The following is a 15,053-nucleotide window of genomic DNA, read 5'->3' as shown; positions in this document are numbered from 1 at the left end:
TATAAGCCAAGTTTATGCAACCTGTCGTCATCATTTTACCCTTTTTGTGTTGCAGCCTCCTTGAGATAAAGGTCCTATCAGTCTCTTTAATTTATTTTTGTACCTGTGCACTAGCTTTTAGTGATTTATGTGCTTGAACATCCAAATCCCCCCATTCCTCCACAGTTCCTAGTCTACCCATTGAGAAAACATTCAGATTTGCCTTTCTTGGATCCAAAGTGATAACCTCACACTTCGCCACATTGAACTCCATCTGCCTTAGTTTTTTCCCTCTCTTCATCTGCCTATGTTCCTTTGTAACTTCCTGCTCCCATCTACACACCTTGCTGTGCCTCCTAACTTACTGTTATCTGCAAACTTGTATATACAACTCTATTCCTACATCCAATCATTGATATTTATGGTGAAAAGTTGAGGCCCCAGTACAGATCCTCGGGAACACCACTTGCCACACCCCATCAATCTGTGTACATTCCCTTTATCCCTACTCTCACTTCTAAAATGATCTTTGCACTCTTGCTTTTCTTGCCACTTCCAATTTTAAAATGGCTTGAATTAACAGTGAAATGGAATTCAGTTTCCTCAAAAGCATAGTCTCCGTATGTTTGCATCCCCTCCGTGAATTCTGTCTTGCTTTAAAAGGCTGCAGAGACGCCTGAAAGGTTGGGCAGCAGTGGAGACCAGTGACTGCTCAGTTGTGTAACAGTCCTATCTGACTGCAGGTTTTGGGGCAAAATTGCATGTTCACCTCTCACCTATTTCAAAGTGGAGAGAAACCAAGAAAACTTGAAAAGAAGACAGATACCAGAAAATGCAGAAACCTGGACAGACACTCAAAAAATGGGCTTTTATGCCCCAGTTAAACGTTAAAAAAAAAAAAATGTCTACTGGAAAATGGTTGGTGCCAACCCCAGTCTTGCATGTGGTAGTGGACCTCGTTGTCGATGTCTGTCCTTGCTGATAGTAGGCTCCCGAGGTATGGAAAATGGTCCACTTTGTCCAAGGCCACGCCATGGATTTTGATTTTGATGACTGGTGCGGGGGCGGGTGGGGGGGTGGGGCGGCAGTGCTGTGTGGCGGGGTCAGGTTGATGGAGGACCTTTGTCTTGCGGATGTTTAGTGTAAGGGTGTAAGGCCCATACTTTCATACGCCTCGGTGAAGATGTTGACGATGGCTTGGAATTCAGCCTCTGAATATGCAATATCCCCACCGGCACCTGGGAATCCCTGGCCCAAGACTGCCCTAAGTGGAGGAAGAGCATCCAGGAGGGCGCTGAGCACCTCAAGTCTCGTCGCCGAGACATGCAGAAACCAAACGCAGACAGCGGAAGGAGCGTGCAGCAAACAAGCCTCCCCACCCACCCTTTCCTTCAACCACTGTCTGTCCCACCTGTGACAAAGACTGTAATTCACATATTGGACTGTACAGTCACATGAGAACTCATTTTTAAAGTGGAAGTAAGTCTTCCTCGATTTTGAGGGACTGCCTATGATGATGCATGTGGTAATCATATAAAATTGGGTCTAAGGCACATTGAGACCGTCGAAGGTCCGCATCAAACACGTTAGATCCATGTTAGTGACTGATTCCCAATACTACCATCCCTCAGTTTGATGTACACACAATTCTTAAATGTTTTAAGCAAGTAACGTCAAGGCCTTTTCTACAGGAGACAGACTTTAACATAATGATCGTAACTGTAACTATCATTCTACTTAATTAACTCTACTAGAATATGTGTATGATTAGTCATGTGGTGAGATTGTTTTGTTGATGTCTTGTAACCAATCTATTTTGGCTTAACTACATAAATGCTTACTGCTTGCAAAAATGGCTGTGAATTTGATTTCTCTAACTTATGATTGAGTTGTCAGTCTCCAGCTAAAGAAAATACACTTGTTCTGGTACTGCTTCCTGTTCTCTTTCTTTGACCTTTGGTTAATTTTCATATAGGAACGTATATTTTATTCAGTTTTGTGATAAATGTGTTATAAAATATGTTAGTATAGAGCACCCATTGCAATAACCCTGCAAATTATGATAAAAGTAAAAGTGATTCCTTTTATACCAAGTGGTCCGTCTGTCTAATAAAGGAGTGTATGCGTGGACCATATGTCTGTTTATTTGAAACATCTCGCTGATCTGTGGTTAACAGGGATCAGATCCTGCGTTCTTGACCATGTAACCAGTTTGCCTGTTCTTGCTGCCTCCCATTCAACAGCTAGCTTTCCTAGTCCCTGTAGATAATCAACTAGCTTCTTTCTCATCCATGTGCACCAGCTTAATGGATGTACCAATACCAGTGGGGCCAAGGCTTATAACAGCAATAGGAAGACCACTTGCTCTTGGATGGAGGTATATCCCAACATCATCCTCACTCCACACCAAACCTGCCTCTCTCCTCCAATTTTTCTCTCCCATGCATATTTTAGCAGTTGCAGGTTTGCATCTCCCCAACCAATTCTGATACGCACTGCCAACATATTAGCTGTCAGCTTGGTATGTATTGTACGTTTTGAAAAGGATATTTGAGTGCATTTGTAAAGAAACATACTGTATGAGAGACATAGAGTGAAAGCCAGATACTGAGGCAGAGACAAAAAAAAGAGATACTCACAGGAAGAGACACAATTTTATATTTCCAATATTGTCTGAGAACATCATGGGGAAACCAACTAGGCTCTCTTCCCTTTCTCTCTTTCTCTTCCCCCTCTCTCTCTTCCTGCTAAAACTAGATCTGCCAACAAAACATATGCTTTAAAAAGACCTATACTTGAATTTGAACGTCTAAGCTTCTCTGCGAAAACAAATTAATCTGTTGCAAACACTTTGAACAAACTGAGATGCCTCCCCATTTAAGGAGAACACAATAGCTGTTGCAACAATTTAATTATTCCCCATTAGTAACAGCACTTTGAACACAATGAAGAAAGTAATCAGATAAATAGGTTTGCAAATTATTTTCTTTCCGCAAGTATGGTTCCCAAATATCTATAGTAGACATGCCATTTGATTAGTGGCTGTTGTGTATACCTCAGAAGAGGCGAGGGCCCTGGGGCAGCACGGGCCAGGACACACTGCGATGTGTGTGTGCGTTAGGTCCGTGCAGCAGAGCTGGTCTCCAGTCATCTTGGGTAATCCTTGCCACTGGACCAAGACCTGGCTCTGTCAAGCCCGTGTGGTGGCTGGCCACCACACATTAAAAAAATCTACGCAAAGGCATCTTCCACCCTTCAAGATGTAGTTCAGGACCTGGAATATTAGCTCCTTCATTGAAACACCTGTGAACTCATCCCTTTTTGGCGTGGAAGCAAGTCATCCTCGCTTCGAGGGACTGCCTATGATGATGATGATGGGCGGGGTTGTGTATACCAACAAGCTGGGCCATTTTCCTGTGAGTAAACCTGGTGTATAACCCCATATATACCATGATGAGAAGGAAAGAAGCCAAAACATAATACATCATAGGCAATTTTTGTCACATACATCAAAAATATGACAAGAGTGATAAAATAGATTGAGATCCAAAAATATGAAGCATTTAAACTATGGAATGGTAGATGGATTTTAATATGAATGTAGGGTAATATGTATCAGAACAAAGATAAAGGGCTAGAAATTTGGTTCTCAGCGAAAACGGTATTTTTTCACCAAAATTACCATTATCGCTTCGCTATCACGATCAGGCTGTAAATTCAAGCTTTAATTTGCGCAGCGGTAAAAATCAGCGTTGCACGAGGATTCGCAGCGTAAACCGTGAATTTCGTCCGAGGCCGATACCACTGCGAGTTGGGCCTTGGGAGGGCAGAAAATCACCTAAAAATAAATTAGAAAAAAAAAATTCACAAAACATTCACAAGACACTTATCTATCGAATCGCTGCAAAATAATTCAAAAAGAAAAACTTTAACTTGCCTTTTTGCAGGCCTTCATACTTACCGCTGCTGGCAGGCCTGCTACGACAGGTTTTTCCCTGTCGGTAATCTGAGCGCAGAATACGGGTGCGGACGGAGCCAAATTTTTGGCACAAACGCTATTTCAACTGTTGCACGACGTCGCTCCACTCCCAGTGGTATGTGGAAAGCACCGTCGCACAAAGGGCACTGAATTTTCCACCGACCAAGTTTTCGGCAAAAATGTGAAATAGGACCAAAAACCTGGTCGCAAAATCACCGAATTTCTATCCCAAAGAATATAAATGCACAATGAAATGGGATTTACTAGCAAAAGTGAAACAAGATTTGGGAGTGATTATTGGCATTTCACTTGTGGTTACCAGTAAATATAAGTTATTGACCCTGAAAATCAGATGTCCCGGGTTCATACGAAGTTTCTACGGACCTGGGAAGGCATCGGAAAAGTCGAATTTCAGCGCGCAATGCGCATGCGCTGAAAGCTGGCTTTTCCGATCTGTCAAGCTTCTGGCTTGACAGATCTCGCACATATCGGGAGCGAGGACACTTGCAGGGCAAGATTTCCGATATTTACGCATATCTTGCCCAGCAAATGTCCTCAAAAATCTTGCGCCTAAAAAAGCAGGCATATAGCCTACTTTTACAGGTGCAACTGTTTAAAAACATTATACAAAAACATTTTAAAATAAAGTTATAAAAACACATTTTATTGTTTAAAAACCCTCCCCACTACGGTAAGTTTATTTTGAGGCATCTTTTTTTAAAAAAAGACGGGAAAATATATTTTTTTATAAAAACTTTAATTTAAATGATTCTTAAATATGTAGTAGTATTTTTCTATTTTTTTTATTTGTGTTTTGTGTGTTTGAGGGGGTTTCTCATTCATAATAATGGGAACGCCAACTTACAGAGTTCCCATTATTATGAGTGAGAAAATACTGTACCTTGATTGGCTGCCCAGAGCCATGTGACTATAGCTCCAGCCTTGCACATGTCCTGACGTGCACGCGCTCCGATGTGTAGGAGTGAAGGCCTCCGGTTCGGTAGTTCGAACGGGCGCAGCAGGAACAATTGGTGCGCATCTTTTTTAACTTTTTCAGTCGATTGCCCGCGGGAAGACCTCGATCAGAATTTCAGGCCCATTATCAACAATAGCACTACATAAATATCTGATTAGGAGCAGATTGATGGTTGTAGGGCTAAGTATAGATAGAAGTTCAGACGCTGCTGATAGGATGGAGATGTTTGGTCAAGGGTAGCCAGGATTGAATAGTACAGTTTGGATGGATAAATATTCAAAGCTTGATTTCTTTTCGGAATTGGGATTATTTATACTGAACATTTCACAAGACGTGAAATAGTGACCGTCATATGATCAATTATCAGCACACATGAAAGGAATGAGCTTGATGAACTTTCCGCCGTTGCATGTTTTCTTTTGTTCTCAGATGCACTGATGATTCTGGACATGAGTGACAAGGGTGAGTGTGTATTCAAAGACACCTTGCCAAGTTTCCTCCTTCCCTAACTAATGAAACGTTTTCAAAATGTAGAATGTTTGCATCTGGGAGCATTAGTTGCAAAAGGAAAAATAATCCTTTAACTTTAGTTCTCCAGAGGTTAGGAAATTTGTGAAACAGCAGTGATTTCCCAGAAGAACAAACACCAGAGCAAAAGAGTTGATGTGAATTTTATGCTGAATTTTCCACCAAGTTATACAGAGGCAGGCTTGTGATATAGACTGCAAACTGTTCGAAAAAAAATACTTGCTTTGATTGCAGATTGAGTGACAAAATGTAGAATTATTCTTGGGATTAAAATAAATGGGAGTGAATAATGCATCAAATTTTTTAAACATTTAATTGATTTTTCTATTCACTTAAATTAGGGACTATATTGCATATTCACCATATTAGAATTTGTTGCACCTTGTAACTACTGTGCCCTTTCCAAATGAGTTATTTAATCGTCTGGGGGCAGCCAATGTAAATCTGCAAGCAGGTTTTGTCTTGCCATCTGTGGCATTATTATGGATGATTATATTGACATCATGGCTTCGAACTGAAACTTGGCTCACAGCTGGTGACACCTTGCTAGTTACCGAAGCCTCCTGACCAGGCAATACTTTCCTCCTCATGCACCGGCCAAACCTTTGCCCTCCCCCTGCTCCTTTGGCATGTTCTCTTCCTTTGAGCACCATACCTTGTTTCACCTCTATCACTTCTTCGTTAAAATCCTCTGTGTACTGCCCCACATCCCCCTCAAAGCACCACCCTGAGTTTCTCACAGTGATATCCTCACAACCTTCTTCCCTCAGCTTCTGCACTGAGTGACTTATCATCCTCGGTGATTTCAATTTCTAACTCGGCTCTTCCAGCCATCTTTCCTCTGAGTTCACTGCCGTCCTTTCTCCCTAAACCTCTCCCTCTACATAAACTCTACCACCAATATTCATGGTCACCCCTTCGACCTTGCCATTTCCTTTGATCTCAATCATTGACAAGTCCATCTCCAGCCACTTCTTTGTATCCCTCACCACCCACATCCCCCTCCCCCCTTCCAATCCCACTTTCTTTTCTGTCCATACTTGGAAAAACAACTCTGCTTAAGTCACTTACAACCACACTTTCAAAGTCCCAACTGGCTAGCTTTTGGCCTTCTGTCATCATGATACTTTCGGCTTCTTTTCTTCACATCCAGCAATCTCCTTAAACTCCCCTTCTCTGCTTCCTCCACCGTTGCCTTCAGTGTCATTGAGACCATCTATTCAGCTGTCTCTGCTGCTTCCCCCACTTCCCAATTCCCACCTAGTGGAACTTCCCCCCAGACTCCTCCCAGCCGTGGCCTTGAACCTATGCCTCACTCCAGTTTCTCTCCTGTCTCCACATGTGTCCTCTTGGAGCTAATTTCGTCCCAGACCTACATCTCACTCCCTTGATCCTATTCCTACTAAGCTGCTGACCACTCAATTGCCCTCTTTGGCCCCCATGCTAGCCAACATTGTCATTGGTTCCCTTCTCTCAGATATCAAACCCAAAGTCATCGTGCTCTCTAAAGTAACCCATCATTGACTCCTTGTAAACTAGCGCCCTACGTCCAGTCCTCCTTTCCTCTCCCAAGTCTTTGAACTTGTTGCCTCTGTAACGTATTTCCTGTAACTTCCTGTTTGAATCTCTCCAATCAGGTTTATGTCCCTGCCACAGGACCAAATTGTTCCTAAACAAAATCACAAATCACATCAACTGTGGCTGGTGCAGTATCCTTGCCGAACCTCTCTGCAGCCTTTGGCATGGTCAACCACACCATCCTCACCCAACGCCCCTCCCCCATTGTCCAGCTCAGTGGAACTACCCTCAGTTAGTTCCACTCTTATATTATCAGATCATAGCAAAGCATCTTCAGAAGTTGCTTCTCTTTCCATCATAGAACCCGTCAAGGTTCAATCCTTGGCCCCCTCCCCTTCCTTATCTACATGCTGGGGCCGAAATTCAGGGTCTCGGGAAAGACAGTTACTTCAGGTTTTCGGCAGCCATTCTGCAAAATCGATTGGCCGCCATGTTCCAGTCGATTGGCTCCTGCGACGCATATTCAGCGCGGAATGTTTTTCAGCGGTGAGGACTTCCACTGCAGTAAGAGGCTTGCGGCTGTGGTGACATCATCAGGGTGCGCACCACTGCTACGCAACCACGCCACCCATATTCAGGTATAAAAAGTGAGGTTTTCCTTGGACAGTACCCCACCAGCTTTTTGGATCGGTACACTTTGCCGTGCTACTTGATACCGCTGGAGGAGGAGAGCAGAGGATTCCCGCGATCGGGGGTATTTTTGGTGCAAACTTTTTCTGGTGCTTTTGTGCATTTGTTTAAGCTGCTGAGTCGTGTTTATTACTTTTGCGAGAGTTTGCAAGACTTTTAGCTCTGACTGATTAATGAAGGCCTGAAGGCCTCATTATGTGCTCCACAGAGGCCTGCGTGTCAGGATCCAGACTTCACACACAATGAGATCAGTATTGGTAGGGAAACACCTTGTACACCTTGTCAGACACAGGGTGGCACGCAGGAGAAGGCGGCACCGTCAGCAACCTGTAGAGAGGCAGCGGGCTAGTGAGTCAGCAGCCATGGCCGCCCAACATCCAGAAGGGCCTATAGATGTGCACAGGCCTACACGTAAAGAGGGTGGCCAGGAGGGAGAAGGCATCAGGAGAAGGGTCAGGTACGCTAACCCCCCACACCACATACTGGGCCAGCAACAGCCTGCAGGCTCCCAAACATGAGGAGGAACTGGAAGAAGGCGATCATCTAGCTGCCATGGGAGGTGGCCAGCAGAGACCTGGGGGAAGGAGGCCCTATCGTCCAAGGGTGTACAAACGTCAGTTCTCCTTCTTGGAGTTCAGTGATGAGCAATGCTTGCGAAGGCTCATATTTAGAAAGGACGCACTGAGGGAGCTCTGCAATGTCCTGCACCAAGATCTGGCACCTCACACAAGGCTCAGGACCGCTCTGACCGTTGAGACCAAGGTCACCATAGCTCTGAACTTTTATACTACGGGGTCTTTCAGACTGCGACTGCAGACATTTCCAACATTTCACAATTCTCTGCCCATCATTCCATCTGGCAGGTCACCGATGCACTATATAGGGGACGAGTGGATTATATCTCATTCCCGATGACCAGGGAGAAGCAGGTGGAGCGGCAGGCCGGATTTGTCTGCATTGCAGGGTTCCCCAAGGTGCCATTGACTGCACACATGTTGGCCTGAGAGCGACACAACACCATCCCGAGATCTTCGTCAACCGCAAGGGATACCACTCCCTCAATGTGCAGCTGGTGTGACCACCAGCGTAGGATCCTGGCAGTTGATGCCAGGTACCCAGGCAGCAGCCACGATTCCTTCCTTCTGCGCCAGACCAGGATTGTGGATGGCTGCTTGGCAACAAGGGATATCCCCTATCTACTTGGCTGCTGACTCCACTTCGGAATCCCAGGACAGCAGCCAAGCAGGCCTAACAGGTGCATCATCGAGCACTGCATTGGGATCTTCAGCAGAGGTTCCGTTACCTGGACCGGTCTGGTGGCGCCTTGCAGTACTCTCCTCAACGGGTCTCCATATTCGTGATGGTCTGCTGTATGCTGCACAACCTGGCTGTCATATGAGGGGTCAGCCGCTGGAGGTCGAGCCAGCAGTACCACCTGATGAGGAGGAGGAGGAGGAGGAGGAGGAGGAGGAGGATCCCCGTCACCACCCACCCAGGAGGCGTCGTTGCTGTCGCAACCTTGCAAGGGAGGTGCAGATACGTCTGACTGCTGCTCGATTCACATAATCTCATCCACACATGACCCTTCAGCTCCTATTTTCTATGGCCATCCCAATAAATGCCTTCACACAGAATTTCCCACTCTCAAATGAGACACCTGCCCAGATATATGTGCAAAAAATAAAGATTTATCAAATGATGCAAGTCATTGTAAAAACACAACAGAACAAAAAACAGTGCCATAAACTAAAACAAAAACATCATTTTTTACCCTTGTGCATCTTATAACACCTCTTACGCGTGCCTACCTTAACACTATGTCTAAGTGTCTCCTGTGTGGCTGCATCATGGGTCTGGGAAGGCTGATGTGGTTGTTGTGTCAGAACTCCAGATGCCCTTGTTGGATGCCCTCGAACACGTTAGGCCTGGAAGGGCCGGGTGCAGACTGGGCAGTACCCTCCTGGGAGGGTTCATTCTGGCTTGGCTCGGGTGAGGCCATGCATGGAGGAGACATTCGTGGAGTGCCAGGTCTGGGGCCAGGAATGTTGTGATCCTGAGAGAGCACATCATCAGGATCCTGGTCCGAGGAGCCTGAGACACTCCCCGGGGGCAATACATTACCACCACCACCAAGCTGAGGGAGGTCAGATCGGTGCTGTGGTGCGACACCGGAAGGTCCTCCGTGGCCCGCGTTGGACCCAGCCGCGAACGCAACACTGAGGTGTCTGGTGGCATTGAGCTGAGACTGCATGAGAGCAGCCAGAGTCTCAAAGCCAGCAGACATGGCAGCAGTTTGACGCACCATGGCAGCAGTAAGATGCTCCGTGTCTTGTTGCCCAGAGTTCATAAGAGCACTCTGAGCTTCCAGGGCCGCGGTCATTCTCTCCAGTCCAACACCGACGTGCCTGCGCCTGTGTTGAAATGGCAGCTGTCACATCACCTGCAGGTTTCAGCATCACAGCTGGATCCGCACAGTCACTTGGAGTCCACCATCGCCTGCACACTGGCAATGATGGGTTCCATGATGTACGCAGAGCTGTCAACTATGCGGGAGGCGGACTCCTCTACACTCCTCACCACTTTTGAGAGCCTCTCTGGCACCCTTGTCAGTGCCCCCAACATCTGGAAATGCATGGCCTCCATGCTACAGCCCGCTAGGCTCCTGTACTACCTCGTCTATCTCAGACCGCGCACTCCCAGTATCTGAGCTGGTGCGTGTGGGTGGAAGCAGTGACGCATTGGTGCCATGAGTGTCTTCCTCTTTCTCAGTCACATCCCCAAACGATGGAATGCTCTGGATGCTCTCAGCAAGGCTTGACCCCTCAATGTCCTCACTGCTACGACTTGAGATGTCTGTGCTTATGTGGAGAAAGGTCTCGTGCAGGCCTCCAGCTGCTCCTCGAGGTCTCTCGTGACTGCTGGGTGTGCTGCCACTCGGTCTGTCATCTGCAAGCATAAATGGGAGAATGGCTACCGTGAGGGGGAGTGGGGGATGAACGCATGGAGGCTCCAGAAGGAAAGGCACAGTAGGCGCTGGCGCATTCAGGTAGAGAGCGCGTTAAAGGACAGCCCTCACTTACCCACATTGGCATCAGCAGTACCCTGGCCCACAGGGAAGGCACCATGTCCGCCCATAAGCGCCACATTCCGCTCCTCTAAAGGTGTGAGGACCTCGATGCCTGCCTCGCCACCACCAGTCCTCCTTTGCTCGACTCTGTTGTGAGCCACTTTGGCCTACAAAACAAAGAATGGCTGGTGAGTACGTATCAGAAATGTGTGCGCATGTGTTTGTCCCTGACATATAGTGTGAGATGAAAGGGACCCTCCATTGCAAGAACAATATATATATATATGTGAGAGAGAGAGAGAGGTGAATAATGAAATGCTGCTTCAGTGACTAACCAGTGAGGATGGGAAATAAGAGAATGCTGAAGGAGAGGCTCGCAGATGCAAGGTCAGCAGTTGGTGGAAGAGGTACTCACTTTCATAAGACGAATGATAACGTTGAATCGTTTTCTGCACTGCATGGGAGTCCTCTCATGAATGGAGGTGCCCGAGACCTCCCCTGCAATCTCCCTCCATGCATTGCTTAAAACTTCCCGACTTGGTTTCCCCACGTCGGGATACAGCAGTTTCCTCCTGCCCTCGAAACCGTGCATAAGGATCTCCAGCTCGGCATCGGTAAAGTGGCTTGGCCTCCTTGCTCCTCGAGCACCAACCATCGTGAAAGCAAACTCCTTCCCTCCTCAGAGCCTTGCTGCAAACACTGACCTTTATGAAGGCCAGGGGAGCAGCTGGCTCGTTAGATCCACATTAGCAACATGTTGAATTTCTCCGTGGTGATCCCGCTTCAATCAAGACACCCACACCGCTGCAAAGTGGAGTTTGCAGCCACTCGTTAGCGCAGGAACCCATTTTGGGGTTTTTTTTGTGAATTTCGATCGGGGGCCAGCCTTTCGGCAGTGATGGTGCGCCAGCTTTCTTGCGCACGTGAATTTCGGCCCTGCTGCCTCGCTCAAACATGCGTCCAGGTTCCACTGACGACACCCAGCTCTATTTCTCCACTACCCTTTGACCTCAGCACTCTGTGTTGTCAGACTGCTTGTCCAATATCAAGTCTTGGATGACCAGCAGTTTCCTCCAGTTAAACATTGCGAAGACCGCAGCCGTCTTTTTCGTCGCTGCCGCAAGCTCCATTTCCTTGCCAGTGATTTCATCCCTTTCCCCAGCTACTGTTTCAGGCTGAATCAGCATCCTCTTTCACCCTAAGCTGAATTTCTGACCTCATATCCTCTCCTAAGTTTGTAAAGAAGGATGTTATCTTTCTTTGGTTCTGTAAACACAGCTGTAAATATAACTATAATTAAGGAATGGGACTGTGATATCATCTGTAACTAATAACCAGTTTTTGCAAATAAAATGTAAACTGGGACTGAACAGCTGTGCTAAGATTGTGACTTTGTTTCCCAAAACACCAGGTAAATACAGCTTATTGTCTCATGACGACCATGGTTTTAAACTTCCTAATCTGCAGTTTCTATCCTATAGCATTACTCAGAGTAGAAAATAATTGGTCTTGTATTTGTGTCTGCATCTGTAATTCTTTCCATTTTCCTGTGTTTTAGTACATCTTACATTCTTTTAGTGTACATTTATCACTGTCTCACACACTTTATCTTGTGGCTACATCTCTGCCTAACCCCTAGACTCTGGAATTCCCTCCCTAAAAGCTCTCTGCTTCTCCATTTGGCTAATTAATTAATTTCTCTGTTTTGTTATCTCTTCACTTATTTCAGATTACATCTTTTACTTTTGCTGAGATTGGACTAGACATCAAGCATGCGGGCTGGCCTGATAAATAAACAACTTGCATTTATATAGCGCCTTTAATGTAGTAAAATATCCCAAGGCACTTAACAGGAGCGTTACCAAATAAAATTGGACAACGAGCCACATGAGATATTAGGATAGCTGACCAAAACCTTGGTTAAAGAGAGAGGTTTTAAAGAGCATCTTGAAAGAGAAGAGAGAGGCAGAGAGCTTTAGAGAGGGAATTCCAGAGCTTGGGGGCTATGCAGCTGAAGACAAGTGTGGATTGATTAAAACCGGGGATGCACAAGAGGCCAGAATTGGAGAAGCGAAAAGATCTCAAGGGCTTGCAGGGCTGGTGAAGGCTACAGGGATAGGGAAGGAGGAGGCCAGAGAAGGATTTGAAAACAAAGATTAAAATTTTTAAATTGAGGCATTGCCAGACTGGGAGCTAATGTAGGACAGTGAGCACAGAGGTGATTGGTGAATGGGACTTGGTGCGAGATAGGCAACAGTGTTTTGGATGAGCTCAAGTTTATGGAGGATGAAAGATGGGAGGCTGGCCAAGTGAGCTTTGGAATAGTCAAGTCTAGAAGTAACAAAGGCATGGATGAGGGTATCAACATAAGCTGAGGCAGGACGAAGAAGGGCAACGTTATGGTTAGGTGGTCTTGATGATGGAGAGGATATGTGGCCCTAAGCTCATCTCAGAGTCAAATATGACACCAAGTTTACGAATGGTTCTGGAGAGGGATAGAGTCGGTGACTAGGGAACGGAGTTTGTGATGGGGACTGAAGACAATGGCTTCAGTCTTCCTAATATTTAATTGGTGGAAATTTCTGTTCATCCAGTACTGGATATTGGAGAAGCAGTGTGACAGATCAGAAACAGTGGAGGGGTTGAGAGAGGGGGTAGAGCTGGATATTGTCAGCGTATATGTAAAACTAGACGTTTTCAGAAGTTGTCACCGAGTGGCCACATGTAGATGAGAAATAGGAGGGAGCCAAGGATAGATCCTTGGGGGACTACCGAGATAATGGTACGGAGGTGGGAAGAGAAGCCATTGCAGGGGATTCTCTAGCTATGACTGGATAGCTAAGAATGGAACCAGGCGAGTGCAGTCCCACCCAGATGGAGATCGGAGAAGAGGTGTTGGAGGAAGATGGTGTGGTCAACCGTGTCAAAGGCTAGAGGCAGGTCAAAAAGGATAAGGAGGGATAGTTTACCATGGTCACAGTTACAGGATATTATTTGTGACTCTGATAAAGGCCAGTTCAGTACTGTGGTAAGGCAGAAACTTGATGATTAGAGGGATTCCAAAATGGAGTTGCTGGAAAGATAAGCATTAATTTGGAAGGCGACAACACGTTCAAGGAATTTGGAGAGGAAAGGGAGGTTGGAGATGAGGCAGTAGTTTGCAAGGGTCAAGGATGGGTTTTTTGATGAGGGGGTGATGACGGCAGATTTGAAGGGGAGGTTGATAGTAACTGAGAAGTGGAAACTGTTTGCAATATCAGCTAACATGGGGACCAGGAAGGGAAACTGGGTGGTCAGCAGTCTGGTGGGAACAGGGTCCTGGGAGTAGGATTTGGGTCTCATGGACAAGATGAGCTTGAAGAGGGCATGAAAGGAGATGGATCTCCCCTCCTCCCATTTTTACTTACAAGCAACACTCGATTATCCGTACACGGATCTAACGGAGAACCCGCTGCAACGGCACACACCCGACCCAGCCGGATTTGTCTTTCCACTAAAGTCTGATACTGCCCGTTTTATTGACCACCCCCGTCCCCTCCGCACCCAAGTTGAATTTTATCGACTTGTGTTTATCTCATCTCTGCACATCTGAAACCGTGTGCTTATCGGGGATATTTTAACTCTTGGCCAGAATGTAAATCGGACAATGTGTGGTCGAACGGCTGTTACACATCTTTCCCGATTTTTGGACGCCAGAAGCGATCCCATTTGCACTCTCGCCAAAAGTTTAAATGAAATGCATTGTAATGTTAAAGGAAGATTTCTTAACATTAGTCCACGGGAAAGGAATGGGGCCATTGCTGTTTCTGTTGTGGTGCTAAATAAACATGCATGACTCGGGTGGGGACCCTGCATGCTGGCACCGTCCGGCTTGTCTGTGCTCTTTCTCCACCGACCGATGATGGTCTCACTTTTTCATAAAATGCATTTACAGTGATACACATCGAGACAAGTTGATAACACCAGTCATAACATGTTGGCTGTACAGCAAGGAAGTAAGAAATAAAAAAGATTGCAGGAAGCAAGCAAGACTGATAGAAAATGTACTCTATTGTACTAGCCCTCGCGGCAAAATCGTTTACCCGGAATAGCCCGATACCTGAGGGTCCCGGATAATAGAGAGTTGTCTGTACTAGTTATTGATGCTCGGCCTGTCCCTCCCTTGGACGCCTCATTCCTTCCCTTTGCTTTGCTCCCAAAACTCTGCTTTTTTTCAATTGGACCTTCCATTCCATTACTGTGTTATCTTTAATGTTGATTTTGGGAAGACCGAAGCCATTTTCTTCAATCCCTGCCATAAACTCTGTTCACTGACT

The 15,053-nt window shown here is 46.1% G+C and overlaps 1 protein-coding gene across 1 annotated transcript in view; it reads left to right on the top strand.

Moving 5' to 3' along the window:
• The window catches only part of dtnbp1a (dystrobrevin binding protein 1a), a 378,832-nt gene that overhangs the window by 324,614 nt on the left and 39,165 nt on the right, over positions 1 to 15,053 (top strand). The gene's annotated exons all lie outside the window — the stretch shown is intronic.

The sequence above is a fragment of the Pristiophorus japonicus genome, chromosome 5 (assembly GCF_044704955.1).
Source record: "Pristiophorus japonicus isolate sPriJap1 chromosome 5, sPriJap1.hap1, whole genome shotgun sequence".
NCBI lineage: Eukaryota > Metazoa > Chordata > Chondrichthyes > Pristiophoridae > Pristiophorus > Pristiophorus japonicus.
The sequence above is the reverse complement of the archived record's forward strand: the minus strand, read 5'-3'. Positions and strand labels throughout refer to the sequence as shown.